The 8,242-nt window shown below is 37.5% G+C and overlaps 1 non-coding gene across 1 annotated transcript; it reads right to left on the reverse strand.

Annotated features, from left to right (window-relative positions):
* Window positions 1-5,873: 5,873 nt before the first annotated feature.
* On the reverse strand, window positions 5,874-5,977 carry LOC148554482 (small nucleolar RNA R71). Its single transcript, XR_015887984.1, has one exon. It is a non-coding gene; the product is annotated as a small nucleolar RNA R71 (small nucleolar RNA).
* Window positions 5,978-8,242: the final 2,265 nt, after the last annotated feature.

Here is an 8,242-nt window from a genome sequence, read left to right on the forward strand (position 1 = left end):
GCTAAGACATGCAGATTTTGCGCACCCTTCAACACTGAATTAATGTACTCAATAAGGTTTGTCGTCATGTGACATCATCAATGTCCCTCGTCAGATGCCAATACCTACTAGGGACGTTCGATATTGTCGCACCAACGAGCATATGCCTCGTCTCATTCTTGCAACCTCTTATAGTTGACGATGTACTCCTCCACCGTCCTTGAATACCCAATGTTGACCACAAGCTTTTGCAAGTACGGAACCTTGAATTCCTTTAAGAAGTTGTTACTAATGTGCCAAATACAAAAACATCCACCATGCTCTCAAAGGTTTCCAATCACATCTGCTACGATTTACTGCTGCCCAGATTGACTCATGAAGATCGAAAATTATACCCACACCGTCTCTTATTACAACATGCCTTCGTAAATTACTAAGAAAAAAGTGCCACATATCAGCGGTCTCACCCTCTACGATGGTAAAAGCAATCGACACAATATTTTAATTCTCATCTTGTGCAACTGCAACCAAAAGGTAACATTTATATTCTCTGTATAGGTGAGTGCCGTTAACCTAAACCAGCGGCTTACAATATTTGAATGCTCTTATGCATGGTTTGAAACTCCAAAATACCCGATGAAGTATCCTAACACCGTCTACCTCTTCACTCCCGTTATACAAGGGTCGTGTTTCTATTTGGACTTGTAAACCAAGCATCTTCTGAACCATTGCGGAGAACCACAATGGCAAAACTTGGTAAGATTTTTCCCATCCACCGAAAACTTTGGCTATCGACTTCTGCTTTGCCAACCAAGCCTTTCGGCAACTAATAGTATAGTTGAATCTTGTCTGGACTTTCACAATTATAGATTTTACCTTTATGAATGGGTCAGATTCAACCAATGGCTTCATAGCTTCAGCAATCGTATTTGAGTCCAACTTGGAGTGATCCTGTAAGATCGTTCCCATGGAACACGTGTGCCTCCCATTGTATCTCCCAACAAACTTTCTTCTGTATCAAGCTGGCTCAGGTAAGCCAATTGCACCCACGTCCATAAGTCTTGCATTTTGTATAGAACGTCTGTGGCTCGAATTCATAAACAACATAATCGACTCCTCTAGAGATAGTGTAACTCCGAATTACCGCAATGATTGATTTTCTGGAACTGTATTCCATTCCGATCCTAAACTCCCCATCCTCAGAATCAGCAACACCTATAAAAAAATAAATTGTCGCTCATCGATCCGTCAAAACAAAATCAAAGAAATATACTACCCACTGCTCACATCCCTATGTTCGCATATTCGAAGAACTCCGATGCATGCATGCCGTCAAGATCCAGGTTATGCATATATAAAAGGTGGAACGTCCAACGGTTGATTAACTGCGGGTGGAACCACGAAAGTTTTTGCGACTGCCTCACCTCCACCATCGCCATCCTCGTCCTTGTCACCGGCTTCATACGTAACTTCGAACTCCTAGTCGCTATCATTGTTCATTCTTTTGTACACTTCAGTTCTGTCATCTTGTACATTTGGGTCATGTTGAACCTCATCCGTAGCTATATGTTCAAACTCAACATACAATTCAATCCTTGGATGTTGCACCTGAGTTTGTTGGTGAATATGAAATATCCACTAAATACTTATTTCGTCAACGATAGGCATAACTTCAAACTGTATCAGGCCGCCAAATATGACAACCGAATTTTGGTAGAGAATGTTGCTCACCCTCTTTAAAATATCACTCTCTATGTTCTGACAGAACCCGTACTGTATATAGCATTGATAAGCGGATAATTTATACCCTTTTTGGCATTGTTTTTACATAGTTTTTTAGTATGTTTTAATTACTTTTTATTATATTTTTATTAGTTTTTATTCAAAAATCACATTTCTGGACTTTACTATGAGTTTGTGTGTTTTTTTATGATTTCAGGTATTTTCTGGCTGAAATTGAGGGACCTGAGCAAAAATCTGATTCAGAGGCTGAAAAAAGACTGCAGATGCTGTTGGATTCTGACCTCCCTGCACTCGAAGTGAATTTTCTGGAGCTATAGAAGCCCAATTGGCGCGCTCTCAATTGCGTTGGAAATTAGACATCCTGGGCTTTCCATCAATATATAATAGTTTATACTTTTTACGAGATTTAATGGCCCAAACTGGCGTTCAAAGTCAGCCTAAAACATCTTTGCGTACAACGCCCAAACTCGCACCAGAATTGGAGTTAAATGCCCAAACTGGCACCAAAGCTGGCGTTTAACTCCAGAAACAGCCTAAGCACGAAAAAACTTCAATGCTCAGCCCAAGCACACACCAAGTGGGCCCCGAAAGTGGATTTCTGCACTATCTGCACTTAGTTACTCATTTTCTGTAAACCCTAGTTACTAGTTTAGTATATAAACTACTTTTAGAGATTTATTTTGTATCCAGTTTTCATATTTCGAAGCTGAGACCATTGTACACGTTTGGAGGCTAGCCTCACGGCCATACCTAGACCTTTTTCACTTATGTATTTTCTACGGTGGAGTTTCTACACCCCATAGATTAAGGTGTGGAGCTCTGCTGTTCTTCATGAATTAATGCAATTACTAGTGTTTTTCTATTCAATTCACGCCTACTTCTTCTCTAAGATATACTCTCGTACTTAATTCAGTTAAGTCAGAATGAAGGGGTGACCCATGACAATCACCCAATCTTCGTTACTCGCTTAGCCAAGGTCGCGTGCCTGACAACCACAAAGCGATCTACATGATGTTCAACGTAGTCATTGGACGACAGCTGGAGTATATTCTCTTGGGTTTCTAATCTAATATTAGAACCTTCGTGGTATAGGCTAGAATTATTGGCAGCCATTCTTCGGATCCGGAAAGTCTAAACCTTGTCTGTGGTATTCCGAGTAGGATCCGGGATCTGGAAAGTCTAAACCTTGTCTGTGGTATTCCGAGTAGGATCTGGTAAGGGATGACTGTGAGAGCTTTAAACCTGTGAATGTGGGGCACAGGTGACAGTGTGCAAAAAGACAATGGTCCTATTCCGACGCTAGCGGGAACCGACAGATGATTAGCCGTGCGGTGACAGCGCAAATGGATTTGTTTTCATCCGAGAGGATCATACAGCTTGCCATGGAAGGAGGTAACGCATGGTTGGAAGAAGGCAATAGGGAAGCAGAAGTTCAGAAGCAACAAAGCATCTCCAGACACTTATCTGAAATTCCTACCAATGAATTATATAAGTATCTCTATCTTATTTTATATTCTATTTATATTTTAATTATCAAAACCTTATAACCATTTGAATCCACCTGACTGAGAGTTACAAGGATGACCATAGCTTGCTTCAAGCCGACAATCTCCGTGGGATCGACCCTTACTCACGTAAGGTATTACTTGGGCGACCCAGTGCACTTGCTGGTTAGTTGTGCGGAGTTGTGAAAAGAGTTGAGATTACGATCGTGCATACCAAGTTTTTGGCGCCATTTCAGAGATCACAATTTCGTGCACCAAATTTTTGGCACTGTTGTTGGGGATTGTTCGAGTTTGGACAAATGACGGTTCATCTTGTTGCTCAGATTAGGTAATTTTATTTTATGTTTAAGCATTTTAATTTTAATTTTAATTTAAGAAAAATAATTCAAAAAAAAATTTCTGAAGAACAAAATAAAATATGTTTAGTTTTCCAAAAAAAAAATTCTTCAGAATTTTTAAGAATGAATTCTAGAGTTTCAGATGATGCTTTTATCATCACAAGAGCTAGTTGATTTCCATCAATTTGGCTGTTGTATGTAATGTCCTGTTGAAGCTTGGCTAGCCATGTCTAATCTTTTTAGACTGAAGCTTTAGACTAACATTGCATGATTCCTGGAATTCGTATTAAAAATTTTGAATTTCTTTATTTTCTTTTTCAAAATAATTTTTGAAAAATCCAAAAAAAATTAATAAAATCATAAAACCGAAAATATTTTGTGTTTCTTGTTTGAGTTTAGTGTCAAATTTTAAGTTTGGTGTCAATTGCATGTTTTAATTTTTCTCAAAAATTTTCGAAAATCCACGCATGTGTTCTTCATGATCTTCAAGTTGTTCTTGATAAATTTCTTTGTTTGATCTTTAAATTTTTCTTATTTTGTGTCTTTTCTTATTTTTCATATGCATTTTAGAATTATTAGAGTCTAAAGTTTACAAATTTTTAAGTTTGGTGTCTTTCATGTCTTTCTTTTCTTAAAAATTTTCAAAAATGTGTTATTGATGTTCATCATGATCTTCAAAGTGTTCTTGGTGTTCATCTTGATATTCAAAGTGTTCTTGCATGCATTATTAGTTTTGATCTTAAATTTTTATGTTTTGCATCATTTAGTTGTTTTTCTCTCTCCTCATTAAAAATTCAAAAAAAAATATCTTTCCCTTATTTCACTCATAAATTTCGAAAATTTTGAATTGATTAAGTCAAAAAGTTTTAAAATTTAGTTGTTTCTTGTTAGTCAAGTCAAAATTTCAATTTAAAAATTTTATTTTTTCAAATCTTTTTCAAAAATCAAATCTTTTTCAATTTCCTTCTTAATTTTTTGAAAATTTTAAATTTTGATTTTCAAAATTTTTTTCTTATTTTTATTTCATAATTTTCGAAATTAATGCTAGCAATTAATATTTTGATTCAAAAATTTTAAGTTATTACTTGCCTATTAAGAAAGGATCAAACTTTAAATTCTAAAATCATATCTTTTAGTTTCTTATTAGCCAAGTAATCAACTTTAATTTCAAAAATCAAATCTTTTTAATTTCCAATTCAAATCTTTTTCAAAATGAATTTTCAATCATATCTTTTTCAAAATTAATTTCAAAATCCTTCCTAACTTCTTATCTTTTCAAAATTGATTTTCAAATTTTTTCAATTAACTACTTGACTTTTTCTTTGTTTGATTTTAAAAGTTTTCTATTTCAATCATATCTTTTTCAAAACCACCCTAACTACTTTTCTCTCTCCAATTTTCAAAAATCACTAACCACTTTTTCAAAAATATTTTTAATTAATTAATTTATTTAGTTCTCAAATTTTATGTTATCTCTTTTCTTAAATTTTGAATACTAACTAATAATTAAAATAAAAATAAAAATATTTTCCTTTTATTTTAATTTAAAATTCGAATTCTCTCCCTCTTTCTCATCTCTTTCTATTTATTTATTTATTTACTAACACTTCTCTTCTTCTTATAATTCGAACCCTCTCTCCCTCTCTATGCTCGAATTCTTCATCTTCTCTCTTCTTCATTCTACTCTTCTATTCTTCTACTCACATAAAGGAATCTCTATACTGTGACATAGAGTATTTCTATTCTTTTCTGTTCTCTTCTTTTTCATATGAGTAGGAGCAAGGATAAGAACATTCTTGTTGAAGCTGATCCGGAACCTGAAAGGACTCTAAAGAGGAAGCTAAGAGAAGCTAAGGCACAACACTCTGGAGAGTACCTAACATAATTTTTCGAAAAAGAAGAAGAGATGGCCGAACCCAACAACAATGGTGGAGATGCAAAGAAGATGCTTGGTGACTTTATTGCGCCCTCTTCTGACTTCTGTGGAAGGAGCATCTCAATTCCTGCAATTGGAGTAAACAACTTTGAGCTTAAGCCTCAATTAGTTTCTCTGATGAAGTAGAATTGCAAGTTTCATGGACTTCCATTGGAAGATCCTCATCAGTTTTTAGCTGAATTTCTGCAAATCTGTGACACTGTTAAGACCAATGGGGTTAATCCTGAGGTCTACAGACTTATGCTTTTTCCCTTTGCTGTAAGAGACAGAGCTAGGACATGGTTGGACTCACAACCTAAAGATAGCCTGAACTCTTGGGAAAAGTTGGTCAATGCTTTCTTGGCCAAATTCTTTCCACCTCAAAAGTTGAGCAAGCTTAGAGTGGAAGTCCAAACCTTCAGACAGAAGGAAGGTGAATCCCTCTATGAAGCTTGAGAAAAATACAAGTAATTAATCAGAAGGTGTCCTTCTAGCATGCTTTCAGAATGGAGCATCATATGCATATTCTATGATGGTCTGTCTGAATTGTCCAAGATGTCATTGGACAACTTTGCTGGTGGATCTCTTCATCTGAAGAAGACTCCTAAAGAAGCTCAGGAACTCATTAAAATGGTTGTAAATAACCAGTTCATGTACACTTCTGAAAGAAATTCTGTGAATAATGGGACAACTCAGAAGAAAGGAGTTCTTGAGATTGACACTCTGAATGCGATATTGGCTCAGAACAAAATATTGACTCAGCAAGTCAATATGATTTCTCAGAGTCTATCTGTAATGCAAGCTGCATCCGTCAGTACTAAAGAAGCTTCATCTGAAGAAGAAGCCTATGGCCCTGAGAATCCTGCAATGGCAGAGGTGAATTACATGGGAAAATTCTATGGAAACACCTATAATTCTTCATGGAGGAATCATCCTAATCTCTCATGGAAGGATCAACAGAAGCCTAATCAAGGCTTCAATAATAATAATGGTGGAAGAAACAGGTTTGGCAATAGCAAACCTTTTCCATCATCTTCTCAGCAACAGACAGAGAATTCTAAGCAGAGCCTCTCTAACTTAGCAATCATAATCTCTGATCTATCTAAGACCACTCAAAGTTTTATGACTGAAACAAGGTCCTCCATTAGAAATTTAGAGGCACAAGTGGGTCAGCTGAGTAAGAAAGTTACTGAACTCCCTCCCAGTACTCTCCCAAGCAATACAAAAGAGAATCCAAAAAGAGAGTGTAAGGCCATAACTTTAACCAACATGGCCGAACCTGTAGAGGGGGAAAAGACAATGATTTCCAGTGAGGAAGACCTCAATGGACGTCCACTAGCCTCCAAGGAGTTCCCTAATGAGGAACCAAAGGAATCTGAGGCTCATATAGAGACCATAGATATTCCACTAAACTTACTGTTGCCATTCATGAGCTCTGATGAGTATTCTTCCTCTGAAGAATATGAAGATATTATTGAAGAGCAAGTTGCTCAATATCTAGGAGCAATCATGAAGCTGAATGCCAAGCTATTTGGTAATGAGACTTGGGAGGATGAACCCTCATTGCTCATCAATGAACTGAATGTTCTGGTTCAACTGAAATCACCTCAGAAGAAATAGGATCCTGGAAAGTTCTTAATACCCTGTACCATAGGCACCATGACCTTTAAGAAGGCTCTGTGTGACCTGGGGTCAGGGATAAACCTCATGCCCCCTCTCTGTAATGGAGAAACTAGGGATCTTTGGGGTGCAAGTTGCAAGAATCTCACTAGAGATGGCAGACAATTCAAGAAAACAGGCTTATGGACTTGTAGAGGATGTCTTAGTGAAGGTTGAAGGCCTGTACATCCCTGCTGGCTTCATAATCCTAGACACTGGGAAGGATGAAGATGAATCCATCATCCTAGGAAGACCCTTCCTGGCCACAGCAAGAGCTGTGATTGATGTGGACAGAGGAGAGCTAGTCCTTCAATTGAATGAGGACTACCTTGTGTTTAAGGCTCAAGGATCTTCTTCTATAACCATGAAGAGGAAGCATGAAAAGCTTCTCTCAACACAGAGTCAAATAGAGCTCCCACACTCAAATTCTAAGTTTGGTGTTGGGAGGCCATCATCAAGCTCCGAGTCTCTGTGAAGCTCTCTAAGAACTTCACTGTCAAGTTATTGACATTAAAGAAGCGCTTGTTGGGAGGCAACCCAATGTTATTTAATCATATTTATTTTATTTTTCATTGTTATTTTATATTTTCTTTAGGTTGATGATCATGTGAAGTCAAAAAAACAACTGAAAAATCAAAAACAGAATAAAAAATAGCATTAAAAATAGCACACCCTGGAGGACAGGCTTACTGGCGTTTAAACGCCAGTATGGACAGCAGAATGGGCGTTTAACGCCCAGCCTAGCAGCATTCTGGGCTTTAAACGCCAGAAAGGGCTGTCTGGCATCTGGCTGGCGTTAAACGCCAGAAATGAGCATCTGTCTGGCGTTTAACGCCAGAAATGGGCAGCAGGGTGGCGTTAAACGCTAGAAAAGGGCAGCAGACTGGCGTTTAACGCCAGAAAAGGTAGCAGAGCTGGCGTTAAATGCCAGATTTGGCACAGAATGGGCGTTTGAACGCCAGATTGGTGTAAGGACCTGAATTCCTTGACACCTCAGGATCTGTGGACCCCACAGGATCTCCATCTACCCCACTTCTTTTTCTCTCCTCTTCACACCTTTCCATAACACTCTTCCCCAAACACCATTGTCCAATCAAGTCAAT

The sequence above is a fragment of the Arachis ipaensis genome, chromosome B6, assembly GCF_059453495.1.
Source record: "Arachis ipaensis isolate K30076 ecotype BB chromosome B6, ASM5945349v1, whole genome shotgun sequence".
Taxonomy (NCBI): Eukaryota; Viridiplantae; Streptophyta; class Magnoliopsida; order Fabales; family Fabaceae; genus Arachis; species Arachis ipaensis.